The 21,598-nt window shown below is 54.7% G+C and overlaps 1 protein-coding gene across 2 annotated transcripts in view; it reads right to left on the bottom strand.

Moving 5' to 3' along the window:
- AGPAT3 (1-acylglycerol-3-phosphate O-acyltransferase 3) overlaps positions 1-21,598 on the bottom strand; it is a 147,224-nt gene that overhangs the window by 70,373 nt on the left and 55,253 nt on the right. The window contains exon 1 of one of the 2 annotated variants that reach the window (XM_032392489.1): positions 16,858-16,967. The exons of the other annotated variant lie outside the window; for it this stretch is intronic. The gene's annotated coding sequence lies outside the window, so the exon portion shown is untranslated. Of the gene's footprint in view, positions 1-16,857; positions 16,968-21,598 lie in introns of those variants that run through there. 2 annotated transcript variants of the gene reach the window in all.

The following is a 21,598-nucleotide window of genomic DNA, read 5'->3' as shown; positions in this document are numbered from 1 at the left end:
GTGGGGCTCCCATCCCCCTGCCTCTCTCAGCCGCACCTGCCACAGGCAAGGGCGGTCCACCCTGTCTCCTAGTGTAGACATGCCCAAGCATCTCCACAGTGGAACACACAGCCTTTTAAAATTCTGGGTGGGGACTATCTACACAATCCCTGTCTATACTGTAAAGGAGCCACTACAGGATATTTTAGTAATAATAATAGCAAACTCATGGGTGGTCGGTATTTGCCAGACCCTGTTGTAAGCATTTTCTGTGTATCAAGTGCACTTGCACAAAGGGGGCCCGGGGTCCGGCAGGTAGACACACGTTAGACCCGCCTCACTCGCTCTGGAGCTGTAGGTTTCGGAGATGAGGGGCTGCCCAGGGTCCCATGTTGCCTCCCTCCACCCCATGAAGCTCCTGAGAATCATGATGAGCACCATCTAGTGGGAACATGACGTGGGCCACAGATGCAACGCCCACCTTCAGTCGTATAGTCCCTAGCAGGCACGTTAAAAAAGCAACAAGAAACAGGCAAAAATCATGTAGTCATATTTTATTTAACCCGATTCACATCCAAAATATTATCATTTCAACTTCTAATCAATATAAAAGAACATTAATGAGATATTTTACATTCTTTTTTTTCCTACTAAGTCTTTGAATGGATGCACCTTTCACAGTGAGAACACATCTGAATTCAGCGGGCACACCTCAAGCGTGGCCCCGTGAGACGCGGCCCCCGCGAGATGGGCCTCGGGAGCTCTCAGGCAGCACAAGCTAAGATATGACATTCTCTCGGGATTGTCTTCCTCCCACTTCCCTTTTCCATTTACGTGGTTTTTAGAAGCTTTTAGTTTCACTAGTTCTTTTGCTTCAAATGTGTCTATAATGATAAATTAACTCCTCCACTGGTTAGTTGGTACGGGGGGTCAATATTTTATGTGTTTTCTTTTCCTAAAGTATTTCCTAATTAAAAAAAAGCCAACTCCTTCTTGGAAATGCAATATAATCACAAGTTACAGAGTAGAAATTAGATAAAATTATTAAATACTTTCAATTTTCTTTTCCTTCTACAAAATTTGGAAGGAGAAGAAGAAACCAATCTCTTTCTGGAAATAAATGCATAATAAATGACAAAGAATAAATGATGAGTAATTATCATCGTTCCCTTTTCAAGTTCCTTCTTTTCCCAAAACTGTTCTTGTTAAGGCCGGGCAGTCCGCTGCTGGCCACAGCCTGGACCCTGGGAGCTGGGCCGTTGCTGGGCCACCATCCCGCCACTGCCCAGGGACTGCGGCCCCAGGGATGCCAGCATTCGCCGTCAGGCACGAAGCTTCCTCGTGGTGACTTCGGTGAGAGGTGGGACAAGAGGAGGTGAACCGAGGCAGGATCCAGCGTGGACACCAGGCTCGGGTGTAGCCTGTCTGACCCCGGAGGGTCCACGGCCACCACCAACACCACCCACCAGCATGGACGCCGCCACTCAGGGAAAAGGAAACGCACTTTTCCGGATTATGGTCCGGCATGAGCTCGGAGGCTGGGGGCCACGCACAGACTGCCACCACCAGCGTGTGCCTGGCACAACAGGTCTCGACTAGAATGCACCTCACTGTACACGGTTGAACAGTTCCCTTCTAATCCCCCCAAATCCCGGCAGTAATCAGGGCTTTACAAGAGCTCCTGGCAAATAAAGACAGCTTACTGTTATGGGTGGAATCATGTCCTCCCTGGATTCACACACTGAGGGCCTGACCCCCAGGGCCTCAGGAGGAGGCCGCATCTGGAAACAGGGGCATAGCGGACGCAGCTTGTGAAGATGGGGTCACCAGGGTGGGCCCTAATCTAGGGACATGGAGACACATGCAGGAAGGGCACCACGTGGAGAGACGGGAAAGAAGGTCGTCTGCAGAGCAAGGATAGACGCCTGGACACAGCCACCCTCCCGGCCCCCAGAGGAAACCAACCCTGCAGACATCTTGGTTTCGGACTTCCAGCCTCCGAAACTGTAACCAAACACTTCTGTTACTTAAGCCGCTAGGTTACAGTAGCCCTTAACAAACTGATGAACTTACCAGTTCAAACAATCTCATTTATAAGAAGCCTCCCTGTTGTTTGCATTCTTTCTCCCCCTGCCCGCCCCCACCACCCCACCGTGTCCGGAGGGCGAACTCTGCCGTCAAACCACCAGCCCTGGAAACAATCTTTCCAGCGGCGACAGACAACACACTGTTAAGTGTCACGCGTGTCACACCCGAAACGTGCGGGTGTCCGCACACAGGGGCGGCCCGGCGCCTCTCTCTCCCTTCCCTGGTGGAGGTATGAGCGGGAGTAAGAGCACTCTAGTTAAATAAACCTGTCCTACCATCCATGTGATTGCAAATTTCGAGGTTCATTTTCAAAAGGCCACAGGCGTAGATGTGACCCATACACACCCCCACGGCAATAAGCAAAATTGTGACACGGGGAACCATGCACACAGCGAACAGGTCGCAGCTCTGGGAGCCCGCGGCCGCACGCAGCCCCAGACCCTCAGGGTCCACGAGGGTGCGCACGGCCCCGCAGCTCCCACACGCGCCCCTGAGAGGCCGCAGCAGAACCACACAAGCACAGAGGGACAGGCGCCCTACGTGTCCCCTCCAAGCAGCCATGCAGCTGTCCCAGGGGCGCTCATCAGCGAGCAGTCCCTGCTGCTGTCAGGCTGGTGGCTTCCAGGGAGAAAAGACGCTACTCTGGGATGTGCTGAGCCATGAAATGATTCAGCAGCAAGGCCAAAGTTGGCACCAACACGTCGCCCGGCTCTGGGATGACACACAGTCACCCCATGTTGGTGCGGGCTGGCAGAACGGCCTCTACCGTGTTCCAGAGACACGCCAGGACCCAGCGAGACGCTCCGCTGTAACCACCGTGCTGCCGCGGCCACGGACAAAACCCACCCTCTCCCCCAGCTCCACCCGACGGGGAAAAGCAGGGAGAAGCCGGCGTCAGAGGACGGGCACGCCGGGGTGCTGGTCACCCGGGCCGGCTGGAACAAGCCTGTGCGGAGCTCAGCCCTGGTTCCTATTCCCGCTCTCCCTTCTCGATGAGGCACCCACCAGCCCGAGTCACCTTCTAAGTGCTCTGGTCCTGGGGGCAGCCCGGCCAAGACCGCCGCACGCTGCCCACGTGCCATCTCCAATGCCACGAGGTGCCTGATGTGTGCACACCTCCTTCCGACGCGCTTCCACAGTGTGCTGGCTGCGAACCCCACGGAGCCAAGACCAACCCTCATGGTCTTTACCCAATGACAAGCACGAACGGCAAAGCTCAGCAGCACAATGTGAGCTAAGGAGGGCGAGCCACAAACACCGTGTGCAAGGTGGGACCGTGTGTTAAAAGCATGTGTGCAGGTGTCTTAACTCACGGGGAAGGGGACGGCTTCCCTAGCGAAGTGACAGCCAAGTTGAAGGATACCTAAGATTTCACCAGGCAAAGAGGGAAAGAGCAGTCTAGACGTAGGTGTGTGAGGGCCGAGTCAGAACCTGGCTCAGTGGGGAAGCCAAAGAACGGGTGTAGCAGGAGAAGAGCGTGAGGAAGAGGAGGTGGACGTCAGTGGAGAGTCCCCGCAGGGGATCAGAGCAGAGGGGAGCAGGGACGGCCTTCGGGCTATCGGAGTGAATTTGCTGGAGTAACCCAGTGCGGCCTGCCTAGAGGCAGGGTGGTGGGTCTTGGAAGCAGGAGGTTCCACAAGTGAGTGGCTGGGAAAGGGGGAGGGACACAGAGGAAAGGGGGTCCCCGGCAGGGCCTGGGGAGATGGAGGAAGGGTTGTGGGTGCCAGCAGAATGGACAGGAAAGGACCCACTGAGCTCCCAGTGCCCACCTGAGAGAAGATGCACAGTGTGCGGTGGAAGGTTCAGGGCTGGGACCAGAGCTGGGGGCGGGGGCTCACCACACAGCGTGAAGACAGCCTCAGATGAGCCCTGAGAATAACCCTGTTCTAGATACCGAATAGCCTTTCCTTTACGTTTAGATTCTAGTTCCAAAATCTGCACATGTGATCTATCACACACTAAGATATCAGCATCATCTTTTTTAAAACGCCTGGCATTACCGTGTGTACCATGTACCGCGTGTGAATGGGGGCTCTTCAGCCAGCGAACAAGCCTCACCTGAACGAAACTGTTCACATGGTGACTTTGCTGGTTCTCAAACAGCAGAGATCACCCCAGGTGGATGGGTGGCAGAGGAGTCAACAGAAAGCCGAGGTCACCGAGGACAAATTCTGAGTCACATTTTGTAACTGCGTCTGAAACTTGTTACAGCGCTTGACAAGGATGAGCTGGGGAGGGAGGGTCTTCTTGGCTTAGACTCCCCGAGAGTACATGTGTGTCCCCAGGTGACCTCAGTCATTAGGGACACCGAAGGCTGTGACGTTCTCTCCCCTTCCCCTATCGGCAGACCTTCTTATTAGCCAGTGACATCTTTAGAAGTCCCTGTTTGAGTCCAGAAAATTAACCTGGGGGCGCCTGGGGGGCTCCGTCGGTAAGAGTCTGACTCTTGGTTTCAGCTCAGGTCATGATCTCAGGGTCATGAGATCCAGCCCCAGTCGGGCGCCGTGCTCAGAGGGGAGTCTGCTTGAGATTCTCTACTTCTGCTGCCCCTATTCACTCTCTCTCGCTCTCTCTAAAATAAATAAATCTTAAAAGAAAGAAAGAAAAAGGAACTAACACATTCCCACATCAGTCCCACTCCAGGACTCCCGGCAGCAGCAGAACCTCTCCGGGGAGACTTGCAGGAAGCTACGGACAGGGCCCACCCGAACATCAGCCCACGATCCAAATTTACACAAGAGACTGGCTTCTGGGCATGAGATGCAGCAGGGCAAGTGGTGGGATTCAACCCTCAAGAAATGCAGACTCTGGTATTATTATGATTATCATCCTCATTATTTGATATTATTAGCGGCTGTATATGAAGTGTTCGGAGATAAAAAGGAAACTGAAATCCATGCAAGGAACAGAATACCCAGCAAGAAGAGCAGCAGATTTGGAAGGAACTGAAGAGAATTTTGTTTTTTAAAGATTTACTTGAGAGAGAGAGTGCGTGCGTGTGCGCATGTGCACACGAGTGGGAGGAGGGGGGAGGTAGGGAGGGACAGGGAGAGAGAGAATCTCAAGCAAGTGCAGAGCCCGACATGGGGCTCGATCCCACGACCCTGAGACCATGACCTGAGCTGAAATCAAGAGTCAGATGCTTAACCAACGGAACCACCCAGGCGCCCCAAAGAGAATGAAAAGTTTCATGAGCTGGTTACACAGCAGACGGGGTGGGGAGGCAGAGCTGGGGGCCTGAAGAAATCACCTGGGATGCAGCACGAAATGACAGAGAAGCAGCACGAACAAGGGTGAAGACGCTGGAGGGTGGTGTGATCCAGCCTAGCAGTGCTCAGCAAACTAACAGCCAGGGTTTCTCCAGAATGATGAAAAGCACAACACTTGATCTCCAGGAAGCACACAGAATCCAGAGCAGGATGAGTGAGAAGAAAGCCCCCCCCCCCCGCAGTGAGACGGAAGACCGCCAGAGGGAGGGAGTGCAGAGCGGCCAGAGAGAACCGGAGACGGGCTCGGGAGGCCAGCTGGTGGGACGGCCACCGCATTGGCCAGGGCACGTGACGTGACGCCATCCAACTCTCAGAAATGGCCGGACACTCAGCGCCACACACACCGTGGCCTCTGCCCACAAGGTGCTGAAGCTGACGTCAGTAATAAAATCGCCATGCATTTAGGAAGTAAAAGTGCCTTCTGTTTCACTCCTGGGTCACAGGAGAACAACGACATTTAAAGGTGCTGAGACTGATCAGGGAGAGCACCGCACCCCAAACACATGGCACGCAGCAGAGCAGAGCGGGGACAGGGAGAGCCCGAAAGTCTGAGGACAGAAATCAGGTCTCAAAATTAAGAAGCTTTGCTTAGAAAAAGTAATACAGAATTAAAAGAATAATAATGAGTCAACTCAGTAACCTAGAAAGAGACACTGGAATAAACCCAAGGAACACGGCGAGAAATAAAGGCAAGGAAGGCAAAGGAACTGTGGAGGTGAGCCGCCAACCCAACGCGGGCTCTTCATCAACAGCAATAAAGTAACAGAGAGAAACCTGTGCTAGGAGGAGTCAAGAAAACAGAAAAGCAAAAACAATTTTAGAAATGAAAGGGAACTTCATGTCAGAGAGAGATTTGAAAACTAAGAAAATAGTATGACCTTTGTACCAAGAAACGGAGAAGGTGAATGTGACGGAGAACGTGGTGGACAGCCCCAAGATGACCCCGTGGTTCACAGCCCGGCGCAACCCCCTCGCCATGGGCTTCTCCCAGAAGGGGCTCATGAGAGCCACGAAGGGCCATGTGGGATGAGGCCTCCCAGCACCGGGACTTGCGTCCTGCCGGCACGCTCCGCCGCGCGAGCTGCCATGTTGAGAGGCGCTCAGACCAAGTACTGGCAGGGGCTGAATCCTGACGACAAAGCAGGAGTGCACTTGGAAAGGGCCCTTCCGTCGAGCCTTCAGGTAAGACCGCAGCCGCAGCCCGAGCCTGAGGACCCGGCGACGCCTGGACCCCTGCACCGCGGAAGCGGGGGATGACGGTGACACGGAAACAGCGAGCGCGTGCAGATTACTCCCTGGGAAAAGAAGCTACCAAACCATATCCAGGCAGGACTGGAAACCCTGACGGGTCTGCGGCTCTTAAAGAGACAGAACCAGGACCTAATCGTGGATCCACACAGAGGCCAGGCCACGGCCAAGAGAACACCTAGAACGCGCGACCTCGGTCTTGCAGAAGCTCTGCCACACAGCAGAGAGGATTCACCACCCCTCAGGAGTCTGGCTCATTCGGAGCAGACCACACAAGGACAGGATGTGACAAAGGACAATTAGAAGCCAAACTCACTTTGGACACAGGTGCAGACAATCCCCCACAAAATATTACCCACCAACCACAGTAATGTAGCAAAAAATCATACACCACGGCCAAGCTGGGATACTTCCAGGAAGGCAAAGAAGGACCCATGTACTTCACCAAATTAACAGATGAATGGAAAAATCGTACATGATCCGCTCAATACATGCAGAAGAAGTCTTTATAAAACCTTTTCAGCAAAATATTCTTAGAAACAAGACAACTTTCTTAACCTGAAAGGAAGCATATACAGAAAAATAGGCAATCTGTTCCTGTAACTTCACCGTTTGGAACAGGTGACACTGTCCAAGGAGGTATATTAATATTGGTGCTCCTGCCACACCGTCCCCCTGCCCCCCATGCGAAGGAACCGCTGACCTCTTGAGTCCCCTCCCAGTATGTCATCATCCAACACGAGAGCTTGAAAAGGTGTTCTCACCCCTCTCCCCCACCCCGCGTACGTGGCTCTAAACCCGAGGAGCTTCCCCTGAGGGACAGGAAGCCAGCCACCCAGAGACAGGCCCCTGGGCTGTGCCCAAGCCTAAGCCTGGCCAGGCCACCTCGCACCAGCAGAGGGTACCTGGAGCACGTGTCCCGGGAGCGCGGCTGACACCCTGGTCGGTGTGACTGTGAGGAGCCCCCCCCCTTCCCCCAAGCCTCCTGGGCGGGGTGTGTCCCACTCAGGGATGTGGGACCTGCGGCCCGGGTCACTCCTGGCTGGGGCCAAAGGCACCTCGGAGTCCCCGGGGGCCGGAAGTGCGCTGCCTGCCACGGGGTGCAGCCCGCTAGGCGGGGCCGCTCACTCTCAGGTCGGCCACACCGGCTGGACGGCCCTTGTCACTGCCACAGCCGCATGCCGCCCTCCTGCCACCACCGCGGGCACACGCATGAGCTGACCGTCCCCTTGCGGTTGGCTGGCGCTTTCCCAGCGGGCCCTGGAAGGACCGCGTGTCCGGACAAGCCTGCGGCCCCCGTTTTCTCTCCTGAGACCCCCCACCCCCACCCCCAGCGGGCTGCTTGCTTTCCTCTCCCTGACAAGCACGGTCCCTGGGCCCCGGGAGTATCTGCAAGCCGGGTCTCTCCATCGCCCCCCTGGGTCAGGCTCCGGGTGGTGCAGGCGCTCAGCACAGGCCTCTCCAGCGACGGAAGCTTCCAGAACGTCGCTGGCGGCTGCACCGTGTGGGTTTCCTGGTCGGGCTATTCAGTTCACTGATGATACATCTGTTGGATTCCTTTGCCTGCCTTCTGTCTCTATAATTTTCTCATTTACTCTTTTTTAAAACTTTTGATTTCAGTATAATATACACACAGGAAAGTGCACACAGCACACACACCCGTGTGACCAACACGTGGCTCAAGGAAGAAACCGTTGCAGCGCCCCCAGGAGCCGTGCACGCTCCCCGCCCCGCGGGGAAGCCACTCCCCGGGCCCAGCCGCGCGGCACTGTGTCCGCAGGAACGGAACCGGGCCGTACGCACCCTTCGCTCGGCCCGCCCGTGACAGCCACACACGCCTGCTCGTGTAACCGCTTCGTTCTCTTCCCCGCCGTGTGAATATTCCAGAAGCTATTACCTCTTCGTGTTCTTTCGAGATGGGCATTTAGAGCATTTCCAGGGTTTGTGCATTAGGACCACGGCTGCCAGGACGTCCTGCACGGGGGTCCTGATATACGCATACTGGCGCACGCCCGGGAGTGAACCGGCTCCGGGGCAGGCCCCACCACGTGGCCTCCTCCACGCAGCGCCTGTTTGCTCCACACCTTCCCAAACACTGGGTTTCTGCAGCCTTTTCATGTCGCAGCCCCTGGTGCGTGGGCCAGCACCTCCCCGGGTTACATTTCCACATCTCCCTGATGTGCAGGTGAGTCTTTACTCTTTATATTTTTCTTTGTCTTCCCACCTCTGATCCTAGGGAGAGCAACAGGAGGATTCAGAGCTAAGATTGGGGGCGAGGGGGGGCGGTGCCTGGGGGGCTCAGTCAGTTAAGCCTCTGACTCGTGGTTCCAGCTCAGGTCATGATCTCAGGGTCGTGGGATCGAGCCCCATGTCGGGCTCTGCACTGGGTGGGGAGTCTGCTTGGGATTCTCTCTCCCCCTCCCTCTGCACCCCCTCTCTAAAAAGTAAAAAAAGAACTAACATTTGGAACTGCTTAGTTGTCGTGCCAACACCGGAAAGGGAAACAGCAGTGTTTCCCTAAAATCAGGAACAAAACCGGGACACCCTGTCGCACTTCCATTCAACACTGTCCTGAAGGCCCCAGACTGGCCGTAAAACAAGAAGGCACAAGCAAGAGACAAAGCCATTACCACTCCCAGATGACATGACGTCCACACAGAAAAACCCGAAAAGGGGGGGCACGTGGGGGGCTCAGTCAGTTAAGCATCTGATTCTTGGTTTCAGTTCAGGTCACAGTCTCAGGGTCGCAGGATGGAGCCCCACGGCCGTCCTCAGCGGGGAGTCTGCTTGAGATTCTCCCTCTCCCTCTGCCCCCCCAAAATAAAAAAGTAAATTAAAAAAAGAAAAAGAAAATCCTAAACATCTACAAATAAATGACAGGAAATGGAGATTGGTAAGGTGACTGACTATCAACGCAATACCCAAAATCAAATGCATTTCTGCTCAACACCAACAAGGAGTTAGAAAAAATTTTTAATAAAAAATAAAATTTAAAAATGCCACTTAGAAAAGCAACAGAAGTCATCAGGGCCCCTGGGAGTAATCGTAAGTGCAGACGTAAGGCAGGCTGAGGAACGTGGGGGAGACTCACGGGAAGCCACAGACAATCTGCACTAATGGAGACACAGGCCACGTTCACAGCAGGAAGAATGGCCCATGACGGCGAAAAATTCCTCCCAGTTGATCTACACAGTCAGTGCCATTTCAGTCAAAATCCTGACAGTTTTTCATGAGACTTCAGAAGCCGACTTTAACACGTAACACAGAGAAGCAAAGAGCAGGAATGGCCAGCTGCTCCTGAGACCCCGCAGGAAGGATGAGCAGACGCACCGACCAGAGGGACAGAGAACCAGACAGAGGGCACCCGCACACGTGGCCACGTGGCCACGTGGCCACAGTGCCACCAGGGGGGCGGGGACCACTGTGGACAAGCGGCGCTCCCGTGGGGACAGAAGAGCACTGGGCTCCCCGCTTCTCACACCACAGAGTCAGCTCCAGAGGAATGAGGGGCCTCCAGGTGGGAGGCAAACCTCAGAACTTCCACAAGAGAATGCGGGAGCGCGCATGAGTGCCCCAGCGTGGGGAAGGACTTCTCAGCAACAGGCAAAAGGCAGCACCCATAAAAGGAAAGATGGGTGAATCCACAGGAAATCAGGCGGTTCTATTCACCAATAAAGTAAGAAGACAGGACACAGTTGGGAGAAGGCCGGGGGCACACACACGAGGAAATGGATGGTGCAGAACCACAGGTTAAGAACAGCAGGTGAAGGAACTCAGAGCGGGAACACGGGCGGCCATCCGTGCAGGGAGACGCTCAGCAGCATCAGGCAGGAAATGCAAATCAAGGCCACAATTAGACAGGACATTTTGCATCCACTCCACTTGCGAGAACTCATGACAGGATCAAGCGCTCGAGAGCACGTGCGTCCCCCGTTGTGCAGCGTGGGACACGCGTCGGAGAAAGAGCGGGGCCGCCAGGCACACTCGCGTGCCGGAGCCACGCCACCCGGTGGCTGTAACCTGCAGCGGGCCAGTGGCCAAGGGGGTCCGCAGACATGGGTCCGGATTAGGAGTGCTGTCCGGCGAGCATTCGGGCACATTCTGTAAACATTTTTCGCGGACCTGATCTTCGTGCTGACTTGAGGAGGGCCTCCTGCACACACGTAGAGACGCACAGAGTTCCCGTTTCCCGGCGGACACGGACTCTGGGTGCTATCTCCTCGTCCCCTCCCCACACCATCAGAGAACCCCATCCTGTTTCCAGCAGCCCTGCTTGAGATGGATGAATAATATTTTGGTTTTCATCTGCATATGAAGCCTCGGGTTTCTGTTATCCATGTTTTTGCTTCTCATGCATTTAAAAAGTGCCCATTTTGTCCTCCTTTCATTAGCTCAGTTACTTTATTTCAAAAATTAAACAAATGTTTTAGACTAGATGTTATAAAAATTGTGACCTATAGGCTGAATTCCGGCAGCAACATTTTTTTATTTGGTCTGCAGTTTGTTAAAAATAAATAATTGCATACAACAACCCAGATTTCTCAGGGGCTCCTGGGTGGCTCAGTCAGTTAAGCATCTGCCTTCGGCTCAGGTCATGATCCCGGGGTCCTGGGATCGAGCCCCGCATCAGGCTCCCTGCTCAGCAGGGAGTCTGCTTCTCCCTCTCCTACTCCCCCGCTGCTTGTGTTCCCTCTCTTGCTGTCAAATAAATAAATGAAATCTTTAAAAAAAAAAAAAACAAAAAAAACCAGATTTCTGCCTTGTCCTAGCAGACCAAAGATCTACTTCCTCTCGTCCTGCATTCACCTGGCCATGTCAGCTGGGGGTCATGCTGACTGGAGGTCAGTGCTGGGGGTGAGGGTTCAGTGCTGGGGGTCAAAGCTGGGGGTGAGTGTCTGGGGGTCCGTGTTGGGGTCATGCTGGCTGGGGCAGTGCTGGGGGTCAGTGCTGGGGGTCCGGCGAGCATGCCCAAGAGAAGAGGCCTCGGCCATCACTCTTGTCCACATAGCCGTCCTCCTCTGTTTCACACCTACATTTCCCCTGGCTCCCCTTCCTGCCTGGCCTCTGTCAGAATCTGTGTTCACAACTTTTATGTAGTTTTATTTACCAAAAAAGAAATGTTTGTACCCAATAACTCCCTACACTATAAAGAAAAGAAGTGAAGGGCACAAAGCAGTTGGAGCTCCGAGAAAATGCCACATTAGCCTGGAGCCAGAGGTGAACTGCAGGCTGCCACTGCATTTTCTTTCTTTTTTTTTTTTAAAGATTTTTTAATTTATTTTTTTGACAGAGAGAGACACAGCGAGAGAGGGAACACAAGCAGGGGGAGTGGGAGAGGGAGAAGCAGGCTTCCCGCTGAGCAGGGAGCCCGACGCGGGGCTCGATCCCAGGACCCTGGGTCCATGACCTGAGCCAAAGGCAGACGCTTAACGACGGAACCACCCAGGCTCCCCTGCACTGCATTTTCTAACACGTTCGCTAGAACCCAAGTTATAGTAGTACGCCCCTTGACTCACACAGCTGAAAATAACCACTAACGGGTGCTAACGTGTGTTTGCTCTGCCCTCCACGACCATCTGGAAGCCCCCGGTTCTTTCCCAGCACCGGATGCTTTGCTGTCGGGTACCAGCTCACCGCCAGGCCCAGCGAAGGAGACCTGCCATAACCACAGGGCTTTTTCTAAAACAAAACCAACTCACTACCCGTGCCGCACAATTATCAACACTGGAGAATCATGTTTACCACATCCTTCCACTTTTGTGGAAGTCACTAAACGTCATCTGTGAGGCAGTCACAGGGCTTGGACACTCAGAGCCCCCTCAAGGGAGAACCCACCGCACGGTGGCAACGCGCCCTCCACGCACAGCCGGGCCTGAGGGATGCCGGGCTCCCGGGCTGGGGGCAGTCCCAGCCAGAGGCCCCCGGCTGAGACCTTCTCAGAGCTGCATGAGAGGTCCTCCCTCCCCAGCTCTCCACCACCGCTGTCTCCTCTCACCTCATCAGACCAACACGGTGAGGGCCCCCGTAGCACCCCACCCCTGCGCCCCTTGGCCTCCACAGCCTCTCTCCCAGCTAACCTCCTGCCCCTCTCTTTTGGGCATCTGCTTCCTGCGGCACCCAAACTGATGCACTCTCCATGTAAGAACTGACTTCTGGCCCATTTTGGCAAAAATCGCTGCTATTAAGCCTTATTTTGCAAGGTATACCAGTTGACGGACTTCTCTCTGAACATGAGGATTATGTGTATCTTCCTAATAAAAGGCACATTCATTCAGTGGCTCCAGTTAGACTTGGACAGTGGCCTCCAGTAGAAACCAGTGCTCGGAATGCTGGACCAACCACTGGTGCACTCCTTACACTCATCCCCAGGACAGCCCTTCACCTCACTCCCACCAAGGGCACAAGGCAGCTGAGCACACACGAATTTGCATAACCTGACTTTTTCTCCAATGCAACATCATATCTAGCATGTATCTGTTTCCACCATCTCAGATGGGGATTTCTGATCCCCAGTCCACCAAGTGTAGCCTTCTGGAAGTAAAAAGTTTTTAAATGACTACTTGCGCGAAGCCAACCACTTAGTTTCAAAAATGTAGATTTTTCATAACTGAGTTTTCTGAGTATCAAGGTGCTCTGGATTCGAGAAGACCTTTGAAGTCTAGACTCATCACCTGCTAGCTGAGCAACCCCCACCAAGCCCTCCCCGCTCAGTTTCCCCGTCCATGTAATGGGGGCGAGGCCACTGTCCTCACAGGGCTTTTCCAAGAATCAGACAACATAATCTGCATGTGAAACACCTCACAGAGCCCCCGTCGTTGCAGCTGTTATCACAGGACAATATGTAAAGCCTCAGTGAGGAGGCAGGGGACACTCTTTAACGTCAGCACATGCTTCTAAAGTCTTCAGGTCAGCCAACGACGTGATGAAGAGAGCTTAGCTCCCCCACCAGGTTCCCACCATAGGGGATACAATTCGCCGCTGAGCGACACATCTGGCTGAAGGTACTTCCTTGCAGCATACAGCTTTTTACTACTGCTTGCGGTAGAATTCATTACCATTTTTCTTTATTACAGATTTCACTCCCCACCCACTTTCAGAAAGGAATCGAGAAGATCCACATTAATAATGCATGGCCTCCCCAAGTCGCCTGGGGACAGGCCTCTCGGCCACTGGCACGCTGTTCCTACCACGTGCCCAGCCTCGGTTCTGAGTCGTATGGAAGAATGTCGCCTGTCACATATCGATCTGCTAGCACCAGCATCGAAAAATGTACCCTACCTGCGACCCTTCCAGCTACGCTCGGGAAGGGACAGTGATCAAACCACAGCGTCCACAGCTGGCGAGACTGCACCCTGCAGTGAGGGCGGGGGCCGGCCTCCCCCCAGCCCGCCCGCCACCTCCCAAATGGTCGCACAGATGCCCTCCCAAGATCACCACCTCTCACACTTCGTTCCACAAAGATAATCCAAACATGGCAAATTCTTTTAATAACTGAAAGGAAGCCTGTCCAAGAACATACCACTCATGTGTTTGCCTAAAATGCAGCATTTTGAAATTAGTAATTTGCGATGAATGTTAAGATTATTACAAAGTAGTTTTAGGAAGGGCAATTAAGTCACAGACATTTTCCCTTACAACTTGAAACAACTCATTTAAAGCCTCAAATATTCTTTGGTTAACCAAAAGTCAAATCTATGAGATTTCTAAGTAATTGCTTTATAAAATTCAGTCTGACCTTACTGAGTAACTAAAGATCTTACCTTATACAAATCATTTAAAAGGAAACAGACAAATGTAGCCACTCAGGTCCTTTGCTCTATAAATATCAATCAGCCACAACTTCTACCAGTAAACTCTTTGAGTTCTGACAAGGCCAGGGAGGGAAGAAAGGGCTAGAGACGGAAGCTACTGCTTTTGCCAGATTTGACGGGCGCCGCTGCTCACAGTGAGGGGCACCTGGTCCACACCGTAAGCATGCTCTCCCCTGTCTCCCATGTTAAGTCAGGCTGAAAGTCACCAGAAGATGTGCATTTCAGGGGTAAAATGTGATTGGACAAGTTAACCAGACCCTTCCCGTCCAAAAAAACCCCAGTGAATCTGGCTCTTCTCAACACAACTTCTGTTTTTTATTTTCCCTGTTTACAAGGATTTCAATATTTCCCTCCTACCTCTGATTTGACCCCAGATGAAAATGTATGGACTTTTAGCAGATGGTGGGGTCTCAGAAGATGGGAGCCTGTGGATCTTAGTTTAAACCTGGTCATGCTGATCTGTGACCTAACCTTCAGCAGGCAGCCAGACCTCTGTTCTCGCAGACCTCTTTTCCAAGGTTGAGGTGTGATCAGAGGCCACGGGCTACGTATCAGGGTGAACTCAGTGGGAAGCAGGAGTAAAAATGGACAGATCACCTTGGTGGATACACTTTTTCTACCTTTCAAAATAAAATATCTGCTTTGTTTACTTCCCCAGCGCTGGCCCACAGACCATGTTCGGGCCAGGGAGCACTCATGCAGGTGCTGAGCCTGCCACGTGGGCCAGCCCAGGGCCGAGAGCACCCTCCCTGGAGGCAGTTGAAATATCCCTCCTGCACCTTCCCTGACCGTCCTACAACCCTGCCTCTCACCCTGCCCTCGCACATGCCTCAGTTTATTGTTAAGACACAGACCTCTTGGTAGAGATTCTCCAAGTAGGGCCCCACACGGGTGGCATGAACAGCAAACTCCGGCCACACATGGCCACTATGCATACACATACACATGACATCTGGCTCAAGACATTAAGGCGACTGTACCTTCCAGGGCCAAGAAGAGGCCCTTCCCATCCTGTCAATCCCATGTAGCCTCTCTTTTAAACAATGTAATCATGAGATCCCTAAGGGTGACTGAGAAATGGATACAGAAGTGAGCCATAACCGGCTAATTCTAAAACTTTGAAGGGGATGAGAAGGGGGGGTGCATAGTCATGATGATCTAGAAAAGGAAGAGGGGGCAGCAAGGAAGTGATCAAATTAGGGAATGTTCAGAATCTGACTGAGACTCCCTATGAAGCTTTTCAACAGAGAAACGTGGACTAGCAACCCATAAGTGAGCATCATCAGCCTGCAGATCTGTAACCTGGAGCACGGGGTGGGGGTGGGGGCTCTGGGTGTAGCCCCCCACACCGGGCCCCAGCAGCACCAGCACACCAGTGGTGGACCTGGGCTCCCTGGGATGACTGTCACTTCTCGGATGGGCGCTGCTTCCCATCCCAGACTCTGAAGGCCAGCGGTCCTCATTTTTCCTTCTATTAAGATCATGTTTCCTACAAAAAGGAACCTACCTGTTCAAGTATTGCCTTAGACAAGACTATTAATATTGTGCTAAAAAAAAAAAAAAAAAAAAGGCCCAGGAAGCCATTTATAAAAGCATTTTCCCTACTGCACTGAACTTCTCTCAAAGTTAAAAAAAAAAACACAACTGCACAATTTTTCAAGGTAGCTGCAACTGCTAATAATCCTCCTTTCCAGGGTCCTGGGGGTGGCCCTGGGGGTGAAGGTGGCTCGGGCCCCAAACAGCTCTTGGATCACTGACTGACCCCATCACTTGACTGGAACGGTGGAAATTCACAGTCGGCCTTGGTCCAAACGCCAAAGTCAAATCTGAAAACTCAGCACACGCCACCCCCTTTGCATCTCCACCTGCAGCCCTCCCTCGGATTGAGCAAAAAGTGAAACTAAGCCTGGACCACGGCCTGCTGGGGTCAGGGGCGACGCGCAGGGTCCCAGGTCCCCAGCGCCCGGAGCCAGGCAGGGGGCCCGTCGCGACCGCAGGGGGAGCAGAGGGGGCCCGGGCAGAGTCCTCGGGGAGGAGGGGGGTCGCGCCCTCCCTCAGCCCCGGCCACCAGGCCCCTCCCGGGGCGACCCTCCCCCAGCGGCTCCCCCCTCCTCCCCCCCCGCCGGCCCCCTCCCCTGGAGGCTGCAGCGGCCTGAGAGGGGCAGACGGGGAGGTGTCCTGGGCCTCCGCCGGACAAGGCACCGGGGAGGCCAGGGGTGCGGGGACGACCCGGGCCCACGGACCACCCCCAGCCGCCCCCCCCCCCCGTCCTCCCGCAGGCCCCACGCCGGGCGGAGCGCAGCCGGCCCACTGTGGCGCGGGGCCAGCGGGCCCGGGGCCGACTTCGGGCGGGGGCCGACCTCGGGCGGAGGAGCGACCTGGGGCGGCGGGGGGCGGGGGGAGGGGAGCGACCTGGGGCGGCGGGAGGGGGGCCCGACCTCGGTGGGGGCCGCGCCGCTCACCTGCAGCCGCCGCCACCTGCTCGTCGCGCGCGCGGCCTCGGCGTCGCCTCCACGGCCACTCCGGCCGCTGCGCTCCGGCCCTGGGCGCGCCCGGCCCTGCGTCGGGCCTCAGCGAGTGCGGCGCCCGCCGCCCCCGGCCCCCATCCCGCCCCGCCCGGCCCGCCGCCCTCCGCCCTCGGCCGCGCCGCCCCGCCACTTCCTGTGCGCGGCGATCCCACAGTTCCGCCGGCGCGCGAGGAGGGGGGGACACGCGGGGGGGACACGCGGGGACACGCGGGGGGGCGCTCGGGGGGGGGGGGGGGGGGGGCCGGGGGGGAAACACGTGGGGAACGGGGGACACGTGGGGAGGGACGCGGGACAGCGGGGTTCCTGGCCGGGGGGGTGGGGGGGACGGGGGGGCGCAGGCGGGGAAGGGGTCCTGGCAGAGGTCGGGGAACCGACGCGCGTGAATCCGGGGCGGGGACCGGAGCCGGCGGGGCACGTGGGTTGAGGGACCAGCCAGGCAGGTCAGGAGGCAGGACTGACGCAGGGAGGGGACCTGGTGGGGGCGCAGTATGTGGGGGGGCGGGGAGACAGCACCGCGGGTCGGGCGACCCCGCGAACCCCCCCATTTCCCTGGGGTCCCCTCACCCCCGCGGGCACCGGCTTGTTTCCGGGCGTGAGCACCTCCCCTAGCCCGGGTCACGGCCGGGGGGGGGGGGGGGGAGTGTTACCGCCGCCGCGGGGGATGGATCCCGCGCGTCACCGTGGGGACCGTCTTGGGAGCCTGGGCTCCGTGGGAGGATAGATTTCAGACCCACGTGCAGCGCCCTTTGACTTATTTATAGTTGGCACCAGGCCGGCAACATTGTATCAATTTGATCCTGGAGGAAGCTTCCCGGAACTGGGGGGGGGGGGGGGGGGGCGCCGGGAGCCGGCCTCGCTAGTGTCCCCCGCTCCCAGGTCACTGACCGCTCTCCCCTCTTGCCTGAAGAGCGCCCCAGCTGGACAGGGTTGCCTGAGTTCCCCACGGAGCACCTGCTGGTGGCCAGCCTGGACAGCCCCAGGGAGTGCAGCCAGGAGGAGGGTCATCTCCATTCTGCTTTCTCCACTGGGTACCTCGCCTGACCCGCTGCCTGTTCAGGTCCTCAGGTCAAGCTGGACCTCCTGAACTTGGACCGGTTTCACTGGAAAACTATTTAAAATACCAGGCGCTGTTACAATCAGCTGGGTCTTATTTTAAACCTCCTCCCATTATTTCAGAAAACACTTGGACTAAAATAAAATAAAATACACATACGTGCACCTGTTCTACTCACAACTCCCTTATGCTTGAAAAAGGAGTTATGGCTTGCATGGTTGGTGGAAATGTATTACTCCTAAAACCCTGGAGCCCGCAGCGTCTCTTCTAGCTGTCTTGTCCTACAGGTAAATTCCCACAGGAGCCTGCAGATGTGCATAGAAGGATGTTCTGACTTACGGCATATAATTAACAAAAATCTGAAAACAACCCATAGACACCTGGTTCCATAAACTCCAGCATATTCATTTAATAATATTTTTAATTTAGAACATTAAAAAATTAATGTGGTTCTACATATGCTGATATTATATAATCTCCAAGATTTGTTAAATTAAAAAAGACAGAGAGGGAAGATGCAGGGCAGTGTGTATACAAGGATCTCCTTCCTGTACTGAGAAGCAGTATACGCATGTACACATCCAGAAAACTTCTGGAAGGATCAATGTGAGACTGTTATCTGAGACTGTTATTGGCTGGACAGGGGTAAGGCAACTCTATTGTTACTAGGTAGTAAAGTTTAAATTTACTGTATGCACACATTTTATAAATACTTCTAAAAAACGAATTAAATGTACCTCATCGTTCACACACTTGATGGCCACTTAATAGTTACTTCGAATTTTTAGATCAGCTCAAAATACTGTATTTGTCGGGGCGCCTGGGTGGCTCAGTCATTAAGCGTCTGCCTTCGGCTCAGGTCATGGTCCCAGGGTCCTGGGATCAAGCCCCGCATTGGGCTCCCTGCTCGGCGGGAAGCCTGCTTCTCCCTCTCCCACTCCCCCTGCTTGTGTTCCCTGTTCTCGCTGTGTCTCTCTGTTAAATAAATAAATAAAAATCTTAAAAAAAAAAAAAAAAATACTGTATTTGTCTCAACACAGTAAAGCATCATCAATGTCATCTAATCTATATTCAGATAGAATCTATGATCATTCAGACCTAAGCTAGCAGGAATTTGCATCTGGAAAAGCTCAACTGAACATATGAGCAGAGTAAACATTTAAACTTGGAAGTCAGCCAACCAGCCCTTAACTACTTACTGGGCCCTGGGCAGAGCACAAACTCAGATGGACGGGAAACGTGGTCCTCCCTAAGATTTACTGAGTTTATTATATATGTGCATTATTTCACCTACTTATCAAAACCCAGCCCTGAGGTGCACGCTACTGGCAGCTGTTTTACCTTTGGAGAGACTGAGGCCCAGGGAGGCCAGGGTCTTGGCCGCCCGTGCGCTGCAGAGCCGAAGCCTGGCTCCGGACCCTGACTCAGCCACTGTGCGGGGCCAGCAATGATGGTTTCTGTGTTGGGAGAGGGACTTGGGTCCCCAGCTGCCTAAATTAAAATGAGGAAAGGACAAGTCTTACCCAGGGTGTTAGGTGGCACACGTGCAGAGGGGCTTTGTGCATGACTAAGAAGCAGGGGAGGGTTACTTGAGTGCCCTCCACGAGGGGGACGAGGGGGACGTAGCTCCCGGGAGAGGACTCCCATTCATTATTTGCTCTAAATCTCTGACCCAACTGGCTTGATCCCATTTCACAGGTAAGTAAAAGAGCCCAGGAGGTGGTCCTAAGATCAAAGGGCAGACAGTTGCCTGCCTCCAAGCCTAGAAGCAGTCTTTCCCGTTTGGAGAGTCTGTCTCATTGGAGAACTTCCCCAGTCGAGCCCTGCCCAAGGCCTGCTCAAGGGCACGGGTGGCAATGTGGGCTCCAGGTGGGTCCGGGCTGAGGAGGGCTTCCCGGAGCAGCTAAACACGGACGGACATCAGCTTGTCGTCACTCCGGGGAACTGAGAGACAAGGCTGGGAGCTTAGCCTGTGACCTTGGTCAAGGACATGACCCATTTGGGTCTTCGTTCCCTTTCCTATAAAGCAAGGAGGTTCTCACCCCAGACTTCCCTGATCCCCAAGAATTTGCCAAGAGAGCTATGGCTGTGGGGCTAACTCAGGCATTTCTAAAAGTCTAAAGTGCATATTTACCCAAGATGTAAAAATTTACCAAAACTAAAGATAGTAACTTTCCTAGAAATTGATTAACTCCAGCACGTTAGCCCCTAGCCTCAAATGGATAGATGCTATATGTTTTTAATTCATACATAGCAGGAAAAACAATGGTTACAAATGTAAGTTTTTCAGGAGACAAATTACTACTAGGAGTGGTAGGAGAAGTACTTTAAGTAGGCTTCATGCTGGGCGTGGAGCCCAACACGGGGCTCGAACTCACGACCCCGAGATCAAGACCTGAGTTGAAATCAGGAGTCAGAGGCTTAACCAACGGATCCACCCAGGAGCCCCACAGGAGACAAATTATTTTAAAAATGGGCTTCTCTACGGGCAAAAACCCTAAAAGGGATTTTTCACGGCAGAGACTGGGAACCCCCAGGGCACACTACGACCCCGTCCCGAGGTGGCTGTTGAGAAACGGTGTTCAGCCTGGAGGTCCCGAGTCACACGAGACATCAAGTGTCAGTGGAGAATATTAAGTGGAGGCCCGCCCTGGGGGGAAGCCTGGCGGGAGCAGCCTGGAGGTCAAGGTCACAGGAGTGGGTGAAGCCAGTGCTCTGCAGAGGACAGAACTTGGGCAAATGTGCAGCACGTGGGGAGGCCCTCGGCGCAGGGATAAAGCCCCGGGTTTGAATCTGGGCTCATTATAGCTATGAAGGTGGGTGCCCCACTCCGCCAGGCGGGGAGAGAAGTAACTTCCGGATGCAGCCGCCGAGCTGTGGGGATTGAGGACCTGTGAGCTGAGCGCAGGGCCTGTTCTGATGAGAGCCACACAGCTGATAGCTGTGGACTGTCCTCAGCATCCCTTAGTGAGTCCCCGGGTAGAGTCAGGGATGCCGAGAGGGAGGGCAGCTGGGCCGGAGGGCGAGCAGAAGCCGGCTGTGAGGCCCCCTCCCTGCGTAGCCCAGTGCGTGGGAGCGGGTGGGGTACCGCAGTGCGTCAGCTCAGGGCTCACCATCACTTCCTGGGAACACGCAGAGGAGGAGGGACGTGAGGGTCACGTCAAGACACGCAAAAGAAGCACATCCTTTCGCCGGGGGACGGGCTGTGGACGGGAACGGTGTAGTTTTGAAGTGAGTGTGCGTGCTCCCGTTTCCTCAGGGCTGGGCAGGGCTTGGGGTGGAGGCCGGGCTGGCAGGTGCCCTCCGCCCCATGAGATGGAATGACTTCTGTCGCACAAGCCGCCTCTGCGTCTGGTGGGGACGGGAGAGGTCGTCCCAGACGGAAGGACCCTTGGACTTGCTGTCAGAGGGCTGGTTCGGTGGGGGGACCGGGTTCTCACCTGGCTGAGCAGATCATCTTGCTCTTCTGCGCCTCAGTTCCCCGTATGGTTCAAGGGGAGTCATGTGCCGCCCCACCTGCCCCGTGAGGGCTCTGGGAGGCCCAGGTGAAGGCACGCGGGGAAAGCCATGCTGGAGGTTTCTCTGCCATCCCTCCCAGGGGCCCTTCCCCACCCCGCCGAC

Source organism: Phoca vitulina, unplaced genomic scaffold (genome assembly GCF_004348235.1).
Source record: "Phoca vitulina isolate PV1807 unplaced genomic scaffold, GSC_HSeal_1.0 scaffold68, whole genome shotgun sequence".
Classification (NCBI taxonomy): domain Eukaryota; kingdom Metazoa; phylum Chordata; class Mammalia; order Carnivora; family Phocidae; genus Phoca; species Phoca vitulina.
This window is presented reverse-complemented; position numbering and strand designations above follow the sequence as displayed.